The sequence below is a fragment of the Carassius gibelio genome, chromosome B18, assembly GCF_023724105.1.
Source record: "Carassius gibelio isolate Cgi1373 ecotype wild population from Czech Republic chromosome B18, carGib1.2-hapl.c, whole genome shotgun sequence".
NCBI classification, from domain to species: Eukaryota; Metazoa; Chordata; class Actinopteri; order Cypriniformes; family Cyprinidae; genus Carassius; species Carassius gibelio.
The window spans coordinates 11,318,402-11,345,595 of NC_068413.1; the positions used below are offsets into that span (position 1 = coordinate 11,318,402).

The 27,194-nt window shown below is 37.3% G+C and overlaps 1 long non-coding RNA gene across 2 annotated transcripts; it reads left to right on the forward strand.

Annotated features, from left to right (window-relative positions):
• The first annotated feature begins 281 nt into the window (after positions 1–281).
• LOC127977877 (uncharacterized) lies at positions 282–16,267 on the forward strand. 2 transcript variants are annotated; one of them, XR_008158378.1, is made up of 4 exons: positions 282–568; positions 4,182–4,278; positions 13,768–13,966; positions 16,015–16,267. It is a non-coding gene; the product is annotated as an uncharacterized LOC127977877 (long non-coding RNA). The 2 variants fall into 2 exon arrangements; XR_008158377.1 differs by lacking the exon at positions 4,182–4,278.
• Positions 16,268–27,194: the final 10,927 nt, after the last annotated feature.

The window sequence follows — 27,194 nt, forward strand, 5'->3', positions numbered from 1 at the left end:
ACGTTTTTCGGCTCACTCTAAATTAAGACAACATGAAATACCCCTAACCCCCCACTCACACAACACCCCCGGCCTTCCCCGATCCCCACAGACTTGTTCAATTCACTAGAGTGTCTGCATAGTTCCCTCATTCAACTGGATACAATGATCCGCGAGATGAATAAAGTTATCTCTGGGGTGAATGGGATGTTGCTGAAGGGAGGAGACGGGGAGGACCCAACGGGGGGCTGAAAGAAGCCCTGTTTGAGGGGCAGATCTGAGGGGTCGGGACCCAGCTGCCTGACCGGGTGAAAGGGACACCAGCGGGCTGGACAGGCCCAAGGAAACAACAAAACAAATCCCCTTCCAATAAAGACATCCCACGCCGGACTCGCTCGGGTCCTGCTGCAAAAGTTGCTGATCACCCACATTTCACACATTGAAACTTTGCTCTTTAGGCTGAGTGCTATCCATTTTAGTCGCAGTTAAAAATCACAGTCAGCTAGTTTTTCCCTCCACTTTTCGAAGGGGGAGGTAGTGAAGCCAGACTAGTCTTAGTAAATTTGATGAAAACGACAGGGATACAAAGGTAGGAGCTGTTTTGAATTCTCAATTTTTTTTTTTTTTTTGGGGGGTGGGGGGGGGGGGGGCATTTGGATAACTTTGGCTGACTGTCAGTTGTTGTCACCATTCTGGCGATGTTTTATGCCTTTTGTACTCTGCTTAATGTTTTTTTTTTGGTCGACCTACTATGTTTTCCCGTAGGTGGAAGCAAAATAAATCAAAAAGATAAAAAGATGATGTGATGGAAAATGCATTCTGGATAAACATCTTTCGCAATCCGCACTAGCTTTGATGCCAACAGTTGTGTTAAAGTTGTTTATTTGCATTCGAAAAACTCCTAGACCTACACTATATGTCTCCTATTGGTTAAAAAGCGCATCAATTGAAGGGGTCACGTCTTTTCTGGGGTTACACCGTTTCCATGATGGCACTGAATTGCTCTAAGTTGGAATTTGCAGGGGGTAAGTAGGATGATAATCAGGCCATATTATAAGGAATTGATGGTTCATTTTCCCTGTCAGCAGTAGCACTGCCTCGCCCAAAGATGTGCCGACCTGTGCAGATGGGGTTCAAAGCCAATTTCCATGTTAAAAACTCCACACGTTCCAAAAATCCCCTCTGAGTGAGGGCTTGCTGATAGGAGCATGTGACCGCGCTATCTGTTCTAGCGTGTATCTGTGTCAGCCACTAGTGAGAAACCCGCCACCCCGAAGTCTGTGAGTTTGCATGATAAGACGTGGTAATAGTACAGATATTTTATGCATACGTCGAAACAGAGTAAATTAGCAGGTAATATTTTTTTTTTTTGTGCGCTCGCGTTGGACTGTCAGATCACAAAGACTGGCTTTGTGTGCGTCGTTTGAGTAATAGACTAGGGCTGTCTCAGCTATTGCTTCAAGATTTTTTCTTATTACATCCCATTTATTTCTTTTCTGTTTTAACTGCCCACATCAAATGTGAGCCAGGAGTCCTCTCTCAGTGATCCGGCTGCCAGAAAATCAGCTTCTTCTCATTCATCATCTCCAACATTAAAACCCTATTGCCTTCAGGGCTGCTGTGTTTCTGTGTGTGTGCAGTTTAGATGCAGAATAAAACCGGAGGAAAGAGAATAAAGGCTGCATGTAGACAGCACAAATTGTTTGATGAGTTATGAGATGAACTCATATGAAATGTAGAAAGAAATGATAGTGCCGAGTAGCATTGCCTGGATCCCGAGGACAAGACAATCTTGCTTTTTATCCTCGCGTCTGCCAGATCATTTGTTTTCATCTGATTGAGGGAGAGTATTTTAAAAGCTAAGCTCTGTATGTAATTATCCCAAACCCAGATTCCACTAATTTCCACATTGTGTTAGGACTCCTATCTTAATTGCAATCACACATTCCTGTAGAAAAAAAAAAAAGAGAGAACCAGACTTTTTTTCTTTTTTTTTTTAATAGACTTTGTCAAGATTATTAATATCAGAGAGAGTGGCATAATAGTGTCAGAGCAAAGGAAAAGTGAGGCTCCTGTCTAGCTGCTCGAGCTTTGCAAGAGATAGTCAGTGAAGATAACATTATACGAAAACAGACAAAAGTTTGTCAATGTACACTGCAATGCTTCGCCATTCTCACCGGACACACTGCAGGTAATGAGATAGTGGAGTGATGACTTATTAAACAGAGCAAACCTGCTGCTTGGCTTTTTCTCATTACCTTTTCACTCATTTTTTTGTCCTCGTCTCATCATCAACCCTTGGAGCCAATGAGACTGGTGACAAAGCTCCCGCCACGCAATTCTCTTTCCTAGCCGGCTTTCATCAGGCGATTTGGTGGCGAAATATGAAGCCGATTTTATCTCCCTTTATAATTCACAAAAGGCCCCTAGAGTGCCCCCATGGAAGTCATACCGCATCCCAACCATGTGCCATCACTATCACTGATCCCCTGCAATTGATAACGCCACCTCTCCTATTTAATGATTTGACAGGCATCAGACGCCAGTCCAGCAGCCACGCTGGGTTTTTTTTAATATACTTTTCTTCATGTCATTGCCTGTTTACACAGAGTGGGTCAGAAGAAAGAAGGTATCAGCTCTATCTCCCCCTCTGAATGTGAGATTTATATTAAAACTGGGTTTCTGTGCACCCACTCTGATGCCAGTGTGATGCTATTCTTAAGTTCTAAAGAAGAGATTTTAGCCAAAATTCTAGGAAAAGACCTCTGCTAAACACTTCTGTAAATTATTAAAGATTAAAAACATTTTTAACTACTGCAGAAACATAAATATTCAAATGAAATAATAACAATAAATACGAAATAAATAAATGTTTGAATAAAAAATAATCACAAACATGAAAAATTACATTATACATTTTGACTAAACAAACAAACAAAAGTTAGCAAAACTGATAATAATAGTAAGTTTAATATGTGTGCACATAGAAGATATATGAAATCAGATTTTTTTTTTTTTTTTTTTTATTTTTTTTTTTTTTTGCTTTCTGCTTTCTGCTTCAAACCCGAAAAATCCTTTTTTTATCTATCTGCACAACACTGCACTATATTTATCTGTATAACTCGGTACTATATCTACCTCCATTTATATAAAAATAACATCTACATGTTAAAAGTGGCTAATAAAAAAAAAATATATATTACAGAGATTAACCTGGAAGATAATGAAGTGAAAGATGATGTTTAATTATACTAATAATACATATAATTATGTAGCATGTTTTAAAATGCAAATTCTCTTTTATACCTTTAAGTTAAGGCATGATGTTGAAATCTCCCGTTAAAGTTCAACATTCTGACTTTTCACTTTAATTATTCACTATTCCTGTCTGAGATTAATCAGTCCAAATATCAATCATCAGTACAATAATTTTATAATATCATGAATATTTACAAAAATGTACGTGTGGGCGGTGTAATTTCTTTTCATTCTTTTCAACGACATATCAGGTGGATAGGTATTTCCAGTCTTCTGTCTTACATTATTTGATCTACTTCTTCCCTTTAAACTTCCTCCACACTAAAAGATTCGAATTTACTTTTGATGTCAAAATCTCCGAATTTGAAAAGCTGTCATGACAACTAAGCAGGTGGCCCAATAATCTAAAATAAACCATGACAACCTGTTATCACAGTCAGAGTTGGCTCTGACAACAATTATCTCTGTTTATCAATAATGTAAAGGCTTACAAAATTTATATGCAGCAACAATTTGAAATTCATTGCATTTTGGACACTTAAGTAATGAGAATTATTAACATCAGCACAACAAAGTCTCCAGGATACTAATAAATCATTCAACACTTAATCAGTGATGTATTATTTATTAGTATTCAATTTTTCATGTTTTTGGCTCATTGATCCTGGAGAGGTAAAAATAAAGAAAGGAAAGTATGAACTGTGCTCAACTTTATTGTGGGTAATTCAGGTGAGACAGAAGCTATTTATTTTTGACAGCGCCTTTAAAAATTAACTGTCACTCCAATATTAGTTTTTTTATTTACTTGATTTTTATAATTTTAATTATTATTATTATTAATACTAATAATGATATAAAAACAGGTTCAGAAGGAGGTGGATTATTGAGTTGTAGCATTGAACACATGGCTGTGCAAATTAACTTTTCCCCCCTGTGCTTTCTAGTAAAAGCCAGGCAGCCTCCCCCCGGGGAAGGAAGTCAGCAAGCTCCTTTGCAACACACTCTCTGGTTCACAGGGTTCCAGTTTGATCAGCTTTCCATGTAAGCACACTACTCTTGATACTCATTAGGTTTCCTTCATTAAAAAGTTTGATGTTTTTCACAATTCCAGGCCTTTTATCAACACGCTACTTGTGAAAACGGTTAACCCTTTCACTGCTCAGAAAAGCCCTTTGAATCTATATATCTAACATCAGCCAAAGGAAAAAAAAAAAGGAAAAAAAGCAATAATCACTGTCATTATCACAAATCTGCTCTTGGTTTGTTGCTCCTAAATAACTAATTTAGCTGCAAAACAGCTTCATCTATTTTGCCTATTCATTATTCTTCCCTATCATATATCTAAATACAGATCTTCATTTTATAACTGACAGCTTATTACCTCTGAACACATGCTGATAAATTTAATTCCAATGAGTTAGCTTCAATTTTCCTATCCTATTACCACCTAATATTGCACCATGTGGGAGAACACTGAGCTGATGGAAAATCTCTGGAAGAAAAAGGCAACAAAGAGAGAAATATAACAACATGTTTTGACGTCTATTATTACATGTAGTTGTTATTTCGTTTGACAATCAAATAATAATAATAATTATTATTATTATTTGACATTATTCTATTTTATTGTACTTACTAATTGTAATTATTTAATAGTTAAATGTTTTTGTTTTTTATTATTATTTTTTGTTTTTCCATATTCAATAAGCATTTTATTTCCGTCATAGCAGTTGAATCTCTTGTTCATAGACAGTGCAGAAATTGTCTTGCTGATTTAGATAGATTCAGAAGCATCTAAAAAAATGTGTGTGTGTGTGTGTGTATATATATATATATATATATATATATATATATATATATATATATATATATATATATATATATATAAGATAATTTAAATGTTTATAATACTAATCATTTAAAACCCCGTCCATCATTATTATTTTTCACACAAGTAGCCTCTTTTGTGGTAGAAATGCCCTCATGAGGAGCCACCCGCTCTGCTTTGTGACAAAGGACACAAGAGAGGTTCTTCAAAGAAGCAAAAAATGCAACTGAAACGCATGCCATCAGAAGAAAAAATATTATTGTGTTTAATGTTTAAAACATAATGGCACACAATGCTCTGCAAAACTAATAAGCCTCCTTCAGCATATACCCCCCATGAAAGCTGCATTTAGAGCTCTGTTGGGTCTCTTATTTGCCAAAAATAAATAAAGGAGCTGCATACTCTTCTTTTTATGCTTTGATGTTGCCCTGAATAGCACTCAATTAACAATGTGGCTAATGAGCCCATTAAGGATGAAAGACTTCTCAACAGGTATGAGAGGAGGATGCTGTTCTTGGAGTCTCGGGGCTCAGTGCTCAGTGCAGCAGGAGTTGCACACTGCTCCTTTACAGAGGCTCTAGAAGCAAAGCCCTTGTGCTAATATCAAACAGAGAGAGGAATTACAGGCGTCTTTTCTCAGCACACTTCAACGGCAAAGTAAAATAATCTTATATCCAGGCAAATATAAGTAGAAGCTGCTGGATTTATACATTTATTTTTGCGCGCACCATAATGTGTTTAAAATAGGCTAATTCGATTTTTTTTTTCTTCTTTTTTTTTATAGAAATATTTGTGAACAGTTTAACCAGATAAACGACAGACTCTGGGGAAAAAAAATATTATTTACGCAGTTATCTATACGTAATATGCAAATTATGAAATGTGATTACTATTATACAATGTTTATCCAAATAGCGGAAGAATCGTAACCATGGAGCTAAAACTGTCTGCGGTGTGAAAAGACACTTTATTTGCTCCGTGCAGACTACGTTTGTTTTCTTGCTGTGATAATATCATGTTCATTTTACTTTCTCTAAATAAACATAGCCTGCATGCCTGTATTTTTGCGACCTCTAATTTTGCAAGACTGTCTCAATGTGTGAACGCAACCTATTTATTCAGCCCACGTGAACTTAAAGACATAAATAGCCAACGGATGTTATCCCTTGTGCGCAGCTGAGTGATTCTTTTAATACAGGCACTTCTGGCTGCTTGAAATTTTGAAAATAAAAAATCTCAAAACTCAAACTAAGTTTAATCACATGCACTGGAATAAACATGATCGTTGTGGCATTGATCAAGCTTATGCTTTTGGTAACCTAGTGTGTGATGGTGTGGATGTTTGATGCTGTGTGTGATGGTAATGACGTTTGATATTACTTTATTATTATTATTATTACTTTAGAAGAAAAGTTACATCAGATCGTAAACTCCTGTTCTGCTGTCCTTGAAGTGCTCATCAGACACTTCTCATTTTTATCAAAATGAAATATTAGCCTAATACTTTTTTTTTTTTCATTCATAAAGGGATTTATAAAATGAGCGATGTGATGGTAATGACAGCAGTGATGATAATAATAATAATGACAATAATAACACATAAATATCAAAATAAATTTAAATAGTAAGTTATTACTTTTATGAAAAGAGTCCTAAGAATAATTTACATGGTTTTAATGCATATTATTTATTTATTATAGAGGGGAACATCTGGGTGGGTTTTATTATTTATTTTTATTTTTTACAATTCTAGCAGCTGTACATTATGAAATCAAACAATTAGATATATAATATATAAGTAGTGTAAAACTAAATAGATAAAAATCATCCTAGGGTACAGAAAAGTTCCCATAATTAAAGAATTATTCAGGCTTAAAATGTATATATATTTTTTATTATTATTTTTTTTATTTTTTTTACAGTGCTCGTAAAAGCAGTTTAAATGCACCACTGTCTCTCTGTTTTAATATTTATTTTAATCACATAAAACATTTTAGCGTTATATATAAGGTTCGTTAACAATTAACTTTTAACCAACAACCGCATCAGAGCTTAAAAATAAATGGCGTTATATTTCGCATTTGGTGGGAATTAATAATAAAAATAAAACGCGCGCATAGGCAGCATTGTATGGCATTTCAATTATTTACTTTCAATATTTTCAGAATTTGCCCCGTAACCACATGCTGAACATAATTAGTTACGTTTTAAAATTATTATTATTATTATTATTATTATTATTATTATTATTATTATTATTATTATTATTATTAAAGAGGAAATTTTAGATTGGAGTTAAACTTCTGTTTCTCTGAGAGTCGTTTCTCTTACGATGCTTTCCGCCGCTGTCCATTTCACGGCATCTGAAGCAGGTTCTGCAGATTTGAAAAGATATGGTACTCTCCTCTCCATCCATCAATGTTATAACCTAAATATTTATATATAAAAAAAAGAAAAACAAAATGATATACCGTGCAATCAAATCTAATTATAAAGATATTAGCAGACTAATTGCATTTTTATTAGCTTGTGAATAAGATGGTGCTGTGCCAAACATTGTGTGGTGACAAATGGACTGATGCAAAGGATGGGGCCAGTGTCTGACCGAATGGGGGGCCCAGTAAACTGATTATGAAAATGTGCAGGGCAGCACTCAGTTTTAAACTCCCCACCTCAGCACTTCAGCTTGAACACATCTCTCTCTGAATGATTTTCCACCACGGTGCATCTGCAGGCGTCCTCATGGATGCTTTCCAGCTTTTGTTGTGCTGATGTGCTCTATTTCTCTATTAACTGAATTTATTGTATTTCACTAAACGTTCTCGGTTCTTGAATAAGTATCCATTTGGTCTGCAACATATTGAATCGTTGCTTTTTTGTGTTCAGTAGGTGTTGTGTTTATCAAATCATGGCACAGTTTATATTTCATGGATTGTTTACAAATGGGTTGTTTAGACTTGTTGGTGTGCAAATGTACTGCCATCTTTTGTGTTGTTCGGATTTGTCCATGTACTAGATTTTGTGTTTATTAAGAAATACTTTGTAAAACATAATTTACTATATTAAGCCTGCATGCTTGGAATGGAATGCTATGCATTACAGAGACATCCACCAGCATGCAATTTTCTGTTCCAGCCTGCCACTTACTGTACATTATCATGTTCCCTGCTTTCTGAATAGACTGAATGTAAAAGGAACGAGAGAACACCAAATAGCATCATTTTGCTTTCAAAATAAATACACCCATCTGGAAGAGTAACAACGCAATTGATATGGAATTCACTGGCATTGAGGAGCTAATAAATAAATAAACTGCTCGGAAGTGGAACGAAGTTTTTGAGATGTTAAACCGCCATGTCCAAAGAAGTTTTCGAATGTTATCTGTAGCTTCAGCTCGAGGATGGCTCGAGGTGTTTGGAGTGAGAATCTGCCTAAAGCCGCCAATGCAGACGTCCACGACATATGCTAAATACAGATAAGAGTGTTATTTAATAGATCTGGAGAAAAGACCCGTCCACATGGCTCAATGAATGTGCTTTGAATGTGCTTGATAAGTTGGCTTAAGCTGAATGAAGTATCCAGTGCAACACTGAGTTGCTGTTTGAGCTTGTGACAAACTTACTGTTTAGTTAAGCCTGCATCCAGGGGAGGGATTAGAGAAAAGCCTTCAGGATCAGCCTCTGTCTCCAAAAAAAATTCTCATCACAAGTAATTGCATACTCCCAAACAGGGCCAAATCAGCTACTTAAAGAACAGAAATAATAACGAACGTCTTTTCATGGGTCAGCAGAAGTATAGTTGAATCTTTATAAAACTGCATACGATTTACTTCCGTCACGGCTTTCCCACTTCTCATTTGAAATTGCATATTCATATAAACCACACCAGAACCTATAAATGATCCTTTCTCTTCATGAAACATGCAATAGCCTGAATGTCACATATTAATTAGACTGTTTTTTTTTCTCTCTCTCTCTAATTTGCTCACTGACATTCTCTCTAAAAAGTTAATAATTATTCTCACTAATAATTTCTGATTCATAATTCAATTTCAAATGCGAATGATGAAGTGTTTGGGCCAAATGTAACATATACCAGAGTGTTTTCTCTTTGAGGTTTTTACAGCTATGGCGTATAGAGGTGATGAGAAGGGCAGCTAAGCCTATTTTAAGCTTCTCAAACCTCTTAGAGGTCTGAAGCTTCTGAGGCTTGTGCAGCTCTCACAGGAAAGACTAAGCAAGTCCTTCGAATGAAATATAACGGCAGCTTGTTTAATTTACTTCATTTGTACTTTATGTTCATTTTAAAATATCTTTTGAAACATCTGATGATCCAGCAATGGCCAGACAATGACAACTTAAATGTATTGTTTGCTGTGATTTAAAATAATATATCAATGCAAACTACATATTTAAATTTATACATTACTTTGTCCCCCTCAGGGACTTCAGAAATGTTTTTGTCTTCTACAGCTTAACAACGTCACCACCAGAACTTTCCATTAATCAGGCCAAATTGGCTCTAAGGTATACACATATTTGGGGCTGTAGAGAGCCATATCTCTGAAGCAATGCTGCACATTTTGTGCAGAGTTTCTGGCTTATGAGCTGTCTTGTCAAATCAGCCTGTCTCAGCTTAGCTTCTTTAAAGTCACACTATTTCAAATGGAGCCATATATATATAAAAAATAAAAGAGTAGTCTGATTTGCAGGAAGCCTCGGGCGATGGTTTTGAGGAGAGCATGATAAGCAGGGGGTGGGCACACATACTGATCCATTTCTAAAAGATGACTCTGAGCGGTTCTGGTAGAGCTGTTATTTCATGTTTTTTTGGGGATAGAGACACCCTGTTCTCTTTGAAGTCACTGTCACTCATGGGAAGACGGTGAAGGTGATGCACTAGGGCAACATGGCCTCTTGCATAATTCTTCATTCTTTCCAGAGGGGCTGTGCAACCTGACTGGAGCATATGTCACAATGGAAAGCAGCAACATCTGGCAACAGACAATGAGATATCAGGGGTTTGAACCTGATTAAAGGCTTCAGAAATATTTGCCATCCACCCTTTTAGTTCCAGCAGCTATATCATGTCTTTCTCACTCTAAGGACTTTATTCAGAGAGAGACTTTTACATGCAATAATAATCACATAGTACGACAAGAAAAAAAGAAAAAGAAAAAAAAAACACTTAAAAGCATATGGAAAATTATAAATATTCATCATTAATTAAGTCTAATTATACAAATAAATAAAGGGGTGTTTTATATGCACATACTAAAGCGTACACTTATACATACATAAAGAGATATAGATACACACACACACACACACACACACATATTCTACTGTCAATCAACAAAATCTCTGTGTATGTTTAACAATGGAACAAAAATCAGGAGATTTGAAAATATCTTTATTTACATTCAGTGGATATTTATGGTCAAGTGACTGCTCACCGGTCTGGGAGATGGCCTTTGACTGCACTGTGCGCGGTTAATGAGCTTCAGCGACTTCAGCGAAGCCTGTTAAAACAGACTGTTAAAGATGTTCCGCTCACCACTTCTGTTTGCATTAAAAGCCAACAGCAATTTGAGATAGTCATCGAAAAACCAGAACCAGCTAGACTAAAGACAATTCCTTAAGGTGGGAAGCTGCTTATACTTATTTATTCTCTTCTTTTATTAAACAAGATATGCTAACTAAGCGTCTGAAGCTCATAATGCAGGTTGATCACAACGTTTTGCCAGTGCAAATGAAACTAGTTTTTACTTTATAGTGTGTTTCAAGTTTTCTGTACATTGAGAAGCCTTCCCATCCCTTCCTTCACTAAAATGGGTAATGTTTGTTTAAATGGGCCAATTATTGACTCCTCATAAAGCCCCAGATATTAAAAGGCAGAGTAGTACATTCCTGACTTCTAGTAATTTATTCAGTAATATGAAGATATGCGCGGTGCTCGGAAAATAAGTCAAAGGGGCATCTCTTTCACACCCCCACCTTCTAATAAGGCAGTTCGGCTGGCCTCAACTGTAATATATTTTACCAATAAAGCAGCAGCAAAGCCCGGGTGGCCTTTTGACCAGGACTGAGCACTCGGAAAGCAGCAGGCAGTCACTGCTAACTAGGCTGTCTCCTCTCTCTAATATTAGCTACCTGTCCCCTTGGCTCCGCTCGACACGGAGAAGGGCTTAGCGCTTGATATTTTCATTTGGGCTCTGCCAAGATGCAACACCCCTGCTTTAATCTTGTGTTTGACGTTAAGCTCTGTGTCACTGAAAAAGCCCAAGTGAACTTCAACCTTAGGGTGGTGCTGTCATACAAAGATGATGTGGCTGGGGAGTGGCAGCGCCTGGTCCGTCCTTGACCCCAACTATTGGCCAGTCGAAGCCTTTCCCCTGCCCTTTTCTAACCAGGCCAGCGCACTGACAGGTGAAAATTTTGCACTGAGGGGCTCAGAGCCGGGCCTCTCTTGTTCTGCCCGTTTCCGGCATAGTGCTGTAGACAAAGCGTCATCGCGATTTTCACTTGAATAGAAGAGGACAAATCCCCCCAAAAATGACCAGACTTTGACAGCCATTGACCTCTGAACCCGGTCACGCACTTGTCATCCACAGGATTATGGACAGTGATGTCTCTATTTCAATTCAAATGTGCAAGTTTGAATAAGACGTCGCGATTCGCGCGAACCGGAGGCCTTTGTTTGAAAGCAGAGTGTCACGTAGAAGAACAGAGGCGGAATAGAGACAATGACAGCGAGAGAAAAGCTTCATTATGGTACAGATGTCTCCATTTGACAAGCGGCTGAGAATGTCTATTAAAATATGGAGAGGATAATTGTTTTAAATGAACAAAATTAATATCAGCACTTTCATTGCACATAATGGCACTGTTAAGAGAGGTACAGTGGCTTAATGATATACACATCTTCACAAACAGTTAAAGCACTCAAAAAAAGTCACATACGCACACATGTAACGCACACAAAAAGCGATACTATTATAGCATTACATAAGCAGAGACAGTCGAAGACTGGCACAGAGTCAGATCTCCCATGCTGAGCGAAACTCCATCACAAAGACAAGACCGGCTTTCCTGCTCTACCATCCCTCTGACAGACACACACACAAACACTTCGCATCTTCTCCCTCATCATTTAGTCGGCAGCCCACCTGACTGATGCCGGAAAACCAATTGTTCGCCATAGCATCAATGTCAGTCTATTACTCCATTCGCATGTAATGACAGCCTGTCCTTTTGGCACAGATTATAGTGCTCTGTCTCAAAGCAGCAAAGTGTGGAGTTTCCCTGACCTGCACGGGGATGAGTGTAAACACCCTCATTTAGCCACCAAAACAGAATACATTTCACTGATTAGGGAGTCATTTTCTGTCAAACTAATCACAGAGCGCTTGGTACTGACATCAGAAAAAAAAGAGTGCATTATTGATCTACTCAGCTGAAGCACATTGTTACTGAATGTGTGTGTGGGGCTCTTTATCTGAGGCAGGAGACGAGTTGGTGCGCACAAGCAAACATCACAACAAATGTGGCTTATATAAAGTCTATTTACCACGGCAGACGTAAATATGCACTTTTTTCCCTGGGCCCTAGTACACTTAAAAGATAAAGAGGGAGGGGGGGAATGGTTTGGCTGTGCGAAGGAGACATAATGCATCATTATAAAGCATACGAGCGCAGGCAGTGAGCGGCATTCGGGAGTCATTACCGAGCCCGGGGTCTGCTCCATTTGCCATGCCGCATATGCGAAGCTTTTGAGGAGGTACGACATAAAGGTAATCTACCATTTCAGGCATGACTTCCACTGCACTGAAGACAAACCTGTGGGCTTTTCCGTCATTATCAGGGTGACAGGTCCACCTGAAAGAAAGCTTTCTCCTCTCTTTCATTTGCGCCGCACAGATATTGATTGTAATGGGAGCAAATTTCTCCCTGTCATTATCATGCTGACCAATATCAAAAGACTAAAATGGCGCGTTTAAGAGTCTCCTGCATAGCAACCGCAGATAAAGCACATTGTCCTGACCCTCATTATACGCAGCCAAACGGCAAGCTGCAAGCGTCTTTGATCAGCCATTTGAGCCTGACTGAAAACTGCATGTTCACGACCACAAAGTATCTCTCTGAACCGACTAATTGAATAGAGTTGGCCGATTCTATTATGGCGCAATAAAGCAGTCCGCATATTTCCACAGATTGACCCTAATCATTGGAATGCGCGGTGGATTTAATTACCGCCACTGAAGAAACCAAAAATATGGCGGAGATCAAGTGAATTATGCCCCCTTTTCTGATATTGTTCTGTATACTTAGTGCTTATATAAGAAGGTGACATGAGACTTCAGTCAAAACAAAAGCCAGAAGCTACTAATGAGACTTGTTAGTGATGCTAATTTATGTAAATGTTATTACAGACACCTATCTTTCATCTGTGCCATTTGGCGGAGAAGTAATTAAAAACAACAATGAGAATCCCAGCAGTGGAAAAGCAAACATGATCAAAGGAGTGCACGGGGAAAGGAGAAAGACCCTTTTCCTGAACTACGCATTGCCATGGGCAACTAAGGCCTCATTAGAGTCCGAGACATTTGGTTGATCACCAGTTAACCTGATTTGCTTTTTTCCCCTTTTATTTTCATAAAGGCTTCACACCTCACCGCCGTCTCTTCTCTCTCTGATTGACAGGGCTTGCTGGCAATCTGCGTCTCTGTTTCGCCACAAGGTTACAAAGGCCCCCATATGATCAGTTACAGTATTATATCACCAAACAACTTCAATATCGCCCCATGTTGGGCGGAAAGCCATGGCCGTCTTTGTAGCCCTGCAGAAGAGCCCTTTGATAGGAACAAGGGCAGGAATTGTGGCATGTATCATGTGAGCTGAGGTAAGGCACTGGAAACAGATACGGAGAGATCAATAGTCCTCTCTGCTGTGCCAGCCCTCAGGATATTGACCCAGTCTCCATGGAGGACCTTCCATTTTAAAGAGTTCACTGTAGATAAGAGCTACTAAGAGAAGGAGCCCTTTAGTACTTTCGCTAGCTTGCCTATGACCCCTAACCCCCCCACCCCGCCTTTAAGAAGAATAATTTATTTTTCTATACAAGACTCTTTATGAGTTAGGAAGAACTTTAACAAGAATCACATATTTGACACATTTGTTTTTCCTTTTTGGAGGCATCTTGCTTTTGATTGAGTAAGCCATATTTCATGCTTGTTTCGTACTTCTGCAAAGTTAGGTTTTTTTCTTCTTCTCCTTCTTTTGTTTCACATAATTATACTGTAAATTGCTGTTAATCACTGTTCTGCTTCAATAATGAAGAGCAGGAGCAAGCATGTGAGGAGAGACTTTGGAATACAATACAGAAAATGAAACATGAAATGAATGGGATCCACCTTCCTGGCCCTTTCTCTCACTCTGTAATTTGTGGCATTTAATGGAGGAAATCATTGTGATTTTGCACTATTATATTAGATGGAAAGAGGAAAAAATTTGAACCAAAATCTGGTTTTATCATGAAATAAAGGCATATTCAATAATTACGCCATATTGTCTATTCTTTTATTTTTTTCCACTCCTCTTCCAATCACAACTTTCTTGTTAATTCCACAGAAATTGGAACTTAAACTGTACAGTAAATCATAGCTGAAATATATCAATGGGATGCTTTTTCAGCAGAAAGGGAGAAGAAAAGCAAAAACAGAGTTTAATGGTGTCTTCCTTACATACTTTAAGGCTTTTCAGAAACAGCTTATACATAACTACTATTTATGATGATAATGAAAACAATTTACCAGCACGGTCAATGGTGATAATTATTCTAAAAAATTGCCTATTTTTCGGCAGCACTGACTTTTAGATGTATAATAAATAAAAACATAAAAAAAAAATTAATAATAATAATAATAAAAAAAAAACTACCAACCAAACCAAAAATAATTTGATATGATTTTCCACTCCCACAGGCTTGGTTTCCTCAGAAGGCAATTTAAAATTAAATTATTTAAAATGTAGAAATGTGTTATAATTTAATGTCTTCTACTGATAACTGATAATTCTGCACTCAATAGACATGACACTTGAAAGGCAATGAATTCAATTCAGCCCATTTCAGCCTAATTCAAATGTAATGCCCCTCCATTAATGAAAGTTGTTAGTTTGACCTTCAATATATTTAGATTTTAAAACAAGATATGAATAATATTTTAAATAATTATACTTATATGTACATCTCAAAAGATTTAACAAATAGGCTGTATGCATCATTACTAAAATGCATTCCTGTAAAAAAAAAAAAAAATCTAGTTTGTCATTTGTGGCATGCATACACTGAAAATGTAAAATGTAATTAGAAATGGGAATAACTGTTATGAATAAAGTAGAACAAGTCCAGTGAGAATGTGAGGGGTGAAGGCTGTGTTTAAAATGGGAGATTAGCAACTCATCACAATATTATTCTGCCTGCAATAAAAGCAAGTCTAAGGGGTGGGTCGTTAAAGGTTTGAAAGCATTTCCAATTCATTTTCTTCAGCTCTCGAAGCCAGACTACAATCTAACCATTGATCGCTCTGTTAATCCATAACCAAGCTCAATCAATCCCTATGGAATATACCTTAAAAAATAAAACTAATAATAGGCAAAGGAACTCATGACTTTCCAAATAAGTGGGGTAGAGTTAAGCACGGATTAGGCTTTGGTTCATTTAATATATACTTATGTACCTCACTAAAAGCAGTCAGGATGGACACAGCCTTGATTTACCACGCTGCACTGTTGGGTATAAGAGTAATTGTTTTTTCCTTAAAATAGAAGAAGAGGAAAAAAAAAACAGTTTCTAGAATTTACACAATATTTAAATGCAAAATGGAACAATAACCTCAAAATCTGTTTGAGCCCACGACCTTTTCAATCTCCTCTGTTTTTCTTTTCCAGCTGAGTGACCTCCTCTGTTGGTGCAATCTACATCTGACCCTAGACCATGAGTGTTCGGCATTTCTCGACTGTCCACTGACCAGCAACAACCTTCCAGATCACTGAAAATGTCAGGCGGGTGGACCACCGGTCCTCTGTTATCATGACTGATGGCATGGCATCATTTTAAATAAGTGCTGTTTGTTCCTGAATAAAGTAGATTGTTGAAAAAAAAAAGTTATTCATTCTGTTGCAATGTAAAAATATTCTGTGTCTTAACATTAATGTAAAAAAACGGCTAATTGCAATATAAAAAATAAAAAAATAAAAATAAAAAAAGATTAAGATTAAGAAAAGTCTTTTTTTTTCTTAAATAGTTGACTTTTTTTTTTTTTTTTCTCCCTAAAATCTGTTATGTCCTCAGAAAGTGTGATTAAAATGGTTTGAAAAATGGGAAATGCCTCAGTGTTCACCCTTGTGTTATAATAGGAACTTAATAAAAAATTGATTCAAGGACACACATTTTATCACAAAAAGAAATGGGGGGTCATTGTCTATAGACATTTTTTTTTCTTCCAACAAGAAACATGTTTCAGCAGCCCTTGACAAACGTATGATTGATCCTTGAAAATGACCCAATCCAAACAGAGAAGCTGATAATGGTTTGAAAAGATGGCTCTATTATGGGATAGTATTTCATGTTGTGGAGAAATTGCTCCTAATGAGCCTTGTTCTAAAGGCCTTCAGGCCTGCCATCCCTCCCCTTACTCTCCAGACCTCCAGGGGTTAGTGTCTGTGCGTCAGGCCCCCATTGTTGCCTGCCGACGGATAATGTCCTTATTAATTGTACCTCTTTGTAAGGTGTCAGCTGCAGCCTTCGATTGAGACGGATGGGTCCTCTGGAGTCTGCTCCCTGGCCCTCTACTGCTAGCCTATCTTTAGACAGCACACAGGTGCAACATTTCTCATCCTGCAGCTCGGCACTTGCCCAAGGCACTCACTGAAATATGACCACAATTTAATGAAAGAGGAGGAAAAACACTGAAGACAAATACTGAGTTGAATAACCTGCTTCAGTAAACAACAAATGCAGTGTAATGAACAATGCAAAATGTGAAGGCAAATCCAAACCTAAATCTGTTTATCATCAATTCGATGTCATGGGGCATGTCTGTTGAAAATGAAGACTGAAAAGGATTGCAACCTTAAAGTTAGCAACTGAAATGAATTAAATTAGTTCTGACAGGACTGTAGTGTTTTCGTTTTTTATTATTATTATTTTATTATTATTCTTTTATTAGTGACAGAGTATAGTGAAGTGCTGAGAGGAGGAAGAGAGTGGGAGGTAGAAACACCTTTTACATCTGTCAAAGTGTGCAATGCATCTGATGTTTTAGGTGAAATGCAACCAAACATCTCAATCTGTCAAAACTAACCTTCTTACCATTAAAAAAAAAAAAAAGAAAGAAAAAAAAAGAAAACACACAAAAAAATACATCTTCAAAAGTTTCTTCTTCTTTTTTTAGAAATACTTTCATACATTTGGGAAGAAAAAAAAAATACCATTGGTATTGTAAAAAGTAACATGCAGGACAATAGTGTAAAGGGTAAAACCTACAGGCTATTACAATTTTATTTGTGTGTATTTATTATTTGTTTAAAAATACTTCCATCAACCGACATTTATGAGGTTTTAAAGATGTTTTAAAAGTTAGTCTATGAGAGAGATAAGAGTTGAGAAGTCGAGACTATAGTAGAGAGGAGACTTTGACCTGAAATCTAAATAAATAAAAAAATACATCCCGTTATCCTTATGATGAATGTATGTGACGGCAAGTAACCTCAAGTACTGATGTGGGGCAGGCTGAGGTGACAAGGTCCATCGGTGTGGTCCAGACTTTTCATAATTACCTTCTCTGCTTATCTCACAGGAATCCCATGTGCTTCTAGAGTATATGGGGCATAGCTACACTGGGACTTCCACAACAAATGCCCTGTCCCATGGCAGTATGCCATAAGCCACTGTCACTTACCTGGCCCATTTATCTCTGTAATTATGCTCACCTGGACTACATGCCTGAAACTAATTTAGTCATTAGTTTCGGTGCAGCTAGATCCTGTTCAAAGTCAGCTCTGGAACTTCTCGTATCCCCCAACAGTCACTATAATCATAACCATTTACTCATGAATAAAAACAGGTCACTGGTCGTGCATGATTTAGCACAGTCTGGAGGCAAGCAGGCAAGTATGAGCGTCGCCATCCACCGTGTGATGTGCTGCTGTAAACTGTATGAACAGCTTGTTTTCATTTCTCCCCAGTAAATGTTAGAACAAATTAGTGTGCAGACATTCACCAATATTTCTATGGAATTGTTCTTTTATATTAAAGATGCATGTGCTACAGAGAGTAGCTACTTTAAAAAATGTACCATAAATGTAGTTTTGTTCATGCCAAGAACAACAAAGGTCCACTCTGTAACTCCCTTACCCCCATAGAGTTTTAGCAATCGTTTTAACTAGCTTTTTTTTATATTATGAACAATAAAGGCTAAGCATTGCCAATCAAGTGTTTACAGCACCATGGACTTAAACGCAATAAAACCAATGTCATAGTTCATTAAGATCATTCTTGGTGTGCAGACATGGCAAAAATGTTCCACTTTCAGGAAAATTGAACTACAGTTAATTTGTACTTGGTTGCTGGATAATGTTAATGCAAGGTAACCAGGTAGGCTAGAGAGTAATTAGGAAAACAAATGAGGACCGGCAAAATTCAGAAAGTACAGCTTCAAGCTTCAAGAATATACACAATGAAGACACGAGATAAGAGAACTGTGAACGAAGTGATCTTACCTGGATGGAGGTAGGTGTTGATCAAAGTCTGTAATGTTTATAGAAAAATGTCAGCTCTCCCAATCCTATACAAATTACGGCAGGAATAATAAATTAACCGGCTGCTTGTTCCGATTTGAGAGTACTCAGGAGTAAGAGTAGATTTCAAATCATGTCATCCTGGGTAACAACATAACTTCCCTTGACGCTGTTATTATGAATTCGTATTCATTTCCAGGATATTTTTTTCATGTCACCCAACACTACTGAAAGCACACCAGACACTTTCAAAAGTCTATTCCAAAAAATCTGTCACTGCAACGTACAGTACATGAGATTTATATGCTATAAAAAAAAAAAAAAGTTAAATACTTTTGAATTAAATATTTTTAGTAGCCCATAACAGGGATAAAGGGTTAAATAAACTGTTACAGACCCATGCTGTGTTTGCTAAATGTAAGAACTCATATTTTTGACAAGTTCTTTGGTGGGCAAAACATGTAACTATTTATAAGCCATTTCTGATTTGACGCACCATGATAACAACTCATTTAGTCTGATGCTCGAACAAATGATTGAAATGAGTGAGCTCCTTTAATGAATCATTTAAAAACGAACCAGAATGAACCATCTATTCCTTCACTTCCATCTCGCTTCATATATAGTCATTAGTCTGCACGTTGCTGTGCAATCAAGAAATCTAAAATATATTATCTCTATTATTATTTGTGCATATATTTGTGCATGTTTGCTCTTAAGCCTTTTGGAAAGAACTTCTTTTTTGAGCTAATAGGCCTATTATATGGACTGCTAGGAGGATTAGACGGAACTAAGAAAGGCTTGCATCCACCATCTCTATTTATTTTCCTTCAATTCTTCACTGTAATGCAATTATACAATAACTTTATAAAATTATGAAAATCCTACAAAAAACTTTTCCTTTCAGTTGATTCACTAACCCAGCAAGTCAAAACAGAATCGAAGGTCAGTAACATAATCTTTAGGACTACTAAAAGGACAGCTTGATGGGATAAGAAGACTAATAGAGTTATTTTAATAAATGAACCTCCTTCTGAAGACCATATTATTTTAATAACATGTGGCTCCGAGGCTGGTGCTAATAAGTTAGTAGTAATGAAATATCTTTTTCATTGATTATTTTGGTTTGTTGAGAAAACACAGTTAATTAAGTGGATTGAAGCCTCTATGAGATCACCAGCATTAACATCAAATCCTTTCCTCCTCATTAAAGGCAACGCAGTCAATTTAATTAATGCATATTAATCCCCACTGATGCTCATTTCAGCTTTAGTAGAAAAGGATCCACATAGCTGGGCTAGCCTGACTTCAAATCACTTTGTTTCAAACATGCAAGTTTGATCGTTGCCTGAATTTGTGGGCACCACATGGAGGGGCCCCTATTTGAACATTCTGCAGCATTTTGTGTGATCTTTCCATGAGCTAATTAAAAAAAGGGGCGATTAATCACAGATTTCCCTTTCAGAGTGCATGGATACTGGACCACATCAGCCTCTGGATATAGCAATGTGTCAATGACTGCTATACATTACACTAAAGTTTAAAAGTAACGTGCGTAAATACACCAAAGACAATTTAAACAACTCAACTTGCTAAAGCTGCGGTTTTGCATGTTAAAATGCCTTTGCATGCAATTCTGCAAGCACAGTTCACCTTTCAAATATTTGTATAATTTCAAGCTGCTTGCTAAGTCAAGTCTTTCCCTTTCCTTTGACTAGCCGTGTCAGAGGTTATCCACAATGCCCTTGGCTGTGTTTTCAGAATGAAACACTCTCTTGCCAACACATTACTCCCACTGGCGATTGTGAAAAGCAAATAGCTGCTGCCAGTGGTCAAACATGACCCAGGCTCTTTTTCATGGACATTGACATGCAGCAACTGAACTTAAGTGGCAAATTTTGTCCTCTCTTGTGTTTTTATCTCAATGATAATGATCAACAAAACATTGGTGTCTGCGATTTAACCGAAAATGAAAAGCGAATTTAACTTTCTAGTTTGTATCCATATCAGTCGGACAGTTTGCAAGGAATGCTAAGCAAAATAATAAAAGGTAACTGTTCTAATGTTTGGATAAGATGATGTGAATGCGTTTATTTCTCTGTAACGTATGTAAATAAATCATTTTTTGAATCCTTTGTGATTCCAGCAAAACAACACATTGGGGAAATTGGCAAAACTTGTCAATCAGTGCTTCTGTTCAGACCAAGTGCACGGATTCATTTCACCTTGTGTACAGTCTGTGCCCGCTATCTGACTAAAACAAGCCTTTGTTCTTGGATGATTTTGATGAAGCTAAAGACCTGTAGGTTTGAGCTAAATCAATGAAAGCTATATTTTAAACCAGCAGCTAACTTAAAAACAGTGTTTCCATCTCTTGATAAAAATAAATCAATTACAAATAAATATTTAAATTCTTGTAAAACGTTCATCCTCATAAATTAGAAATGTAAATTGTAGCAAATCTTAGCACCGTCTGTTTCACCTACTGTGTGATTATTGCTGATCTCTGTGTTATTATCATTAGCTGCTTGAGGCAGGTGTCTGTAAAAACATGACCTCTTTTTAACATTTGCTCCTTACTGACTATTATGGGTTGGCATCACTGAGTATTTCACTATAGAAGCAGAGCTTCACAAAAATATGACAACCTCCCAGAGAAGCCTTGTTTGCTTTACAGAAGTGCGGCGGCGCAAGCTTGGATAAAATGGGAAATAAGGCATGAAGCAAGAAAGGAGGGGAGCAACCAGCCTCAGATTCCATTAAGAAAGGTGCTGCACTTTTTCTAAGTGTCAATTGTTTTTGTGTCTCTTGAAGTATAGATGATGTTTGAATTCAAAGTATTAAGGCCTGTGCCTGCTGTGTTAAATTATGGTCTGTGAGCGACAGGGTGGGGGTAATCAATGGCAATACACAACGGCAATGTGTAATGTGTGTGCTCCTAGCAGCAGGGACACTGTACCCCCCTGCTCTGTCCCCTCAGCAGGTTAAATAAATATGACAGTGTAAGTGAATGCACTAGATTATATGATATCATTGTGGAATCAGAGAAGCGCTATTACACTCCCATGCCCACTGTGAGCAGCATTGACAGAGTTAGCTTTAGATGATCCCCCTCCATACACACACACCTAAAATCCCAATAGGTAAAAGAAAAATATAGCTGTGTAAACTGAAAATATGGATTACTGTGATCATGGGCAATTGATCTAAAGAAGATACACTCAGAGAGACTCTATTTCATTTGCTGGTTTGCTTTCAGCCTGGATTGTTCATTCAGCTAATGTACTAATACTTTACACACTAACACATGTATATAATATATATATATAATTGTGCATGAGTATGCATTTCAGAATTGCTCAGAGAATTTCCTAGGAACTATCCAAAATCTTAATCAATTGAAAGTAAATGACACATCTCCTCCTCTGTCCACATGCTTATTTGTAGCTTTTGACTGGACAAACACATCATTGCGGGATGATTTGGCCCTTGAGTTGGAGAAGTCATTTGAAGATGCAGCCCAATAATTCCTTTGATGGCTGGAGTGATGCATGATGAGATCGATGGAACATCACGGTAGAAAGAAGCAGATGCAGAGAGGACAGCTGTGGAAAGATAGGTCTCTGCCACAGATAAAGGTTGATGAATGGATGTGCTATTTTCAGGTTGACCTGGTGAAATGACAAAGCTCAATTAGCTGGCTCTTGAATGTTGCTGAGCCGGTGGCGAGCTGGCCATATAGTAACCCCAGAGCGCTGATCCACTGCAGGTATTGATTAAGCCACTCTCTCAGCTAGCAAAAGGTATCAAACGAAGCATGTGTGAAAGGCATTATCAGTGACCACTTCAGATAACCTGATACAACCCGATACAGCCTTCTCAAAAGGTTGTAACCCCTCTGGCCCTCTGGCTGTCATTATTTTACAAGCTCTCTCGTCCAATCTCTCGCTGCTTCTCTGTTTTCCTCTTTCACTTTCTCTCTCTTTTCTCCTTTGTTCTTGGAACTCATTCGGTGTACTCTTGTGCCTCATACATGTAGTTTGTATGACGTGTGAACATTGCATTTCAAAGAATAACATACAGTACAGCATCAGGCTATCCTTGCGAAGATGTTGCGCAGACTCAGCCTCCTCCATTGTCAGCTGTCTTCCAGGTGTCTCTGGGGCCTTGTTGCTTTGCAAGGTCTTAGCAGGAAGATGTGGTGTTGCTTGTTTGCCTGTTGGAGAGACAAGTGTCAGAGGTAACCCCTGAACCTCAATGCTACTGCTCAAACAGATTATAGACTGTGTATGTAGCAAAGCCCGGTGGAGATGGTGCGGAGAATGCAAGAAAACAATAGAGAAAAGCACAGAGACACAAAGAGAAAGAGAACGTTGTCAGCCTGAGGGCAGACACAGATGCATGTTAGTATGTTTGTGTCAAGGCAAGGTAATCAGCAGTCTTTTGCTAATTGCATCTGATGCTTGTTTATTGAATGTTCAAGGCAGTGTTGCTTATATGAAAATATTAACCGTCTGATCTCACAAGTATTATTTAGAAAACTAATGAATTGATGTATAAAGGCTGAAATTACAGTAGTATTCTGTGTTCAATAAAAAGTTAAGCTCAGTCAACAGTAATTGAGACATAATGTGTATTACCACAAAAATAGTTCTCACATGCCTTTGCTTTTCTTAAAAAATAAATAAAAGATGTATCACTTATAGTAGATGTGAATGGGGCCAACTTGTAAATGTTAAAATAGCTTTTAAGGTTTTCTGTATATCTATTCACTTTATTGTCATAATAATGTAACCCCTAAAATGCCCACAAAAAATTGAACTCTACAGCTTAATGATACTTAAAATTATAATCATCAAATTTATTAATTTATTAAATCTTCAAAAATTGGCCCAATTTAAATTCTTCAAATCCAAAGTTCACTTTTCTTAATAGACAAAGGTTGCATGAACTCAGTAATGCATGAGTTACAGCATATTTTATATCCCAGCATGCTTTGCTTCCAACTCTTAAAGAAGTGCCGGTCTTGAAATCAAGTGTTATTTTGTGTGATATTGCACAATAATATAATAATTCTGTTATTGTTTAATGTTCAGTCATGCTTTATATTAAGGTCCAATTAACAAACAATTCACTGCATTTTTTTGCCTCAATACTCTCCTAATTTTCTTCGTATTAATCATTAAGGTTCAGTTTAGGTTTAGAGTAGGCTTTGGGATGTAGAATATGATCATGCAGGATATGTGCTTTATAAGCACTAATAAAGAGCCAGTATCTTAATAAGTATGCCAATAAGCAACTTAATAAGAAGAATTGGTCTCTATACTATAAAGTGTTCTGTTATGCTGGGATTTAAACATGTTTTTGTTGGTAATAGTTTCGTGTAATTTATTTGTTTCAGCTACACAAAGCATTTCAGTGGATTTATAGCTTAATAAATATTTTCTTTATTTGTGGACTAAATGTTGACAATACTAATAAATATTGTACGCATACTACTGAATAATTATGTTACCTTAACTCATTGGGTTTTACAGTAAGTGCCTCAAAGAAAACAAGTGTAAATGATTTTGTTGTAATCAGCATTATGGTACAAATGCTGTCAGTTGAGATTAATCTGTATTGAAGCTGGAATATTCATTTGAGCACGAAAAAGTAATCAAGATAGATAATGACCTTTTATATTAGATGCTGGTTTCAGCTGGACTGACTGAATAATAGCTACTGGATAGCAGGTATAACAGTTTGGCTCGAGATGTCTTTAGATGTGTTTTTTCATTCCCAACCTTTAGTTTAGCTGTTGCTGAGCTCAGTATTTCATATGGAAATGGCATCTCTGCCTAGAGAGAAAAATTCTATTTATTTTATAGTCTCAGACTAAAGCGCATTATGCATTCATATAATTCAGAAGTGACTACGAAGCAGACATCCACTCTCGGTCCATATACGGGTAATTATATGAATACTCTGCATTCTCCCCTTTCTCTGCTCAGATATGATCTAATAACATGCCACAAATTATTGCATGCCTGCCTAAGCCTGGCACATGTCTGATTGCTAGGATACATTAATGTGCCTTCATAGAGCTTTTAGAGAGCTTGAAGAGATGCAATTTGAGAATGTAATGGGAGTGGGTGCTTTTAGCCTTGGACATGTCGCTTACTGGTGCTTAGGGGCTAGCTGACATTTGGAGGCATGTGTTCATTGTGAAAGCTTCATATGCCGCACGCCTAATGTGCAGAACGTAAGTATTGTAAATTTCCCATGCACACCCTATTCCCACATTAAAATCAACAGCAAACCATCACAAAAGCATGTTTTCTTACTGTCTGTCAGAGAGGCTCATCATCTTCTTTTTCAACTGTGCCGGTCTCTTTTCTCTGGCGAGAGAAAGGCCTGAAAGGGAAGGCTTGATGCCAGGTATTGGTGACACGGCAAGGGGAATTTGCTGCCTCTGCCACAAAAGATTTGGGGAGCCGCATTTGCATAAGGTCAGAGCCTGCCTCCCGATGGAAGTTGTGCAGCATCTCCCGTCTCTTAGCAACCCTCTTGCTCTCTTGGTCCTTGCGTTAAATTGACTGGTCCTCTCCTTTTCTTCCTTTTCAGAAAGAGGCTCACAATAAAATGCCACCCTCCAACCTATGTCTGTCACCCAGAAGGTCATCCTTCTCTTTTTTCCCACCCCACTCATTCTCTTTACAGAGCTTTCATCTCCAATTAAATGATGCAAAGAATATTTGTTTGGTGGTCATGGACAAGGAAAAATGTTGTTCTGTTTTCTTTTATATTAACCCTTTTTTTCAATATGCTTCATTTTTTTCTAATTATGAATAATCAAATGAACTTAGCAACTTAATAGTTGCAAATAATAATAAAAAATATTTGTTAATGAATAAGGAACACAGCTACATTATCCTTCCACAATGGAAATACTGTACTGATATATCTGTATAATCTGTTGAGGGGTAATAATTGTTTCCAGGACAGATGAGAGGGGAAAGGATGTCACATGCCTTTTCCTTCCTGCGATGGTGGGGTAAAGCTGGGTCGAGAAAGGATAAGAGCTGAGGAGCTGGGTGTGTTGACAGAAATTGGTTGGCCCGTCTGCCTTGGTGGTGGGAGGGGGTGAAAAGATCCAGATGCTGAGAAGCCGTGTTAATAGAGGGTCAAAATTGGACAATAGTATCCATCACTGCTTTCAAAGCTGCCTCTGTTATCCAGACCAATTTCTGACTGCTCTATCAAACAGAATTGGAGGGATGATTCAATTACTATGGTTTTGGCATGGCAGTGGCAACTACACACCATCATTTTCATGGCCCTTTAAAGACACCCCCTCCTATATCCTTGTGTGTCCCGGTGTGAATATTATGTTGTGGATTATGTGCACATATCGAAATGAATGACTTCTGATGAGGTAATAAAATGTGGTAAATAAAGAGTTAATGCCAAGAAATGAGTCTAAGGAGGCAATCTTCAACTGAGATTAAGACCAGACAAGCTGTGATTATAATTATGATAATGTGATGATGTTGATAGCAGAGATGATGACGGTGATGGTGGTGGTAATGATGATTATGGTTTATGTAATGAAAACATACATAGTTACATTTGAAATAAGTTTATTCAAGTTTATGCTTCTTTTTTCCCCCTCCCACCATCATATAAGTCGTCTTAATTACATATCACTAACTAAGTACACGTCTCATGTGCTATTTCAGATTATGTGACATCCTTGTTAGTTTCAGACAAGTAAGGTTTTGAAACAACACATTATTTCACATGATCATAGCCTGGTCATGGTTCTCATTTCAATGAAAGAATGAATAGAGATTGATTTACTGAGCGCTGCGTCATTCACGTCACACAAAGACGCGCTTGTCTGCGTCTATGTTAATGACAGTACAAAGACCAGTTTTAAAATGTACTAACATTCAAAAGTATTTACATTAAATGTAGCCTATTCAAAGCAGTGGAATCCTGAGCTCAGACATTAAGCCATTTTTGGTATTCCTGTAATATCGACAGAAATATTCCTGTGCTAGTTTACGTTGTAACATGAATTGCTATAGCTATTGCTATAACTGTATTGTTGTAAGGCAATAATAAAAACAATACTACGTCATAGCCTATTATTATCATTATTATTAGCTTATTTTAAAAAACTAAAATCCTCTGGGCTCTGGCCTATTCTATATTTTCTGTTTAATTATAAAGAGGATGAGGGTTGGTGTTGGGAGATGGCATTTAAATTATTTTTATATATAATTATATTGATGCTCACTAGATAAGTGTGGGATTCGACTAGGCTACTTTAATTTGTAGCAGAC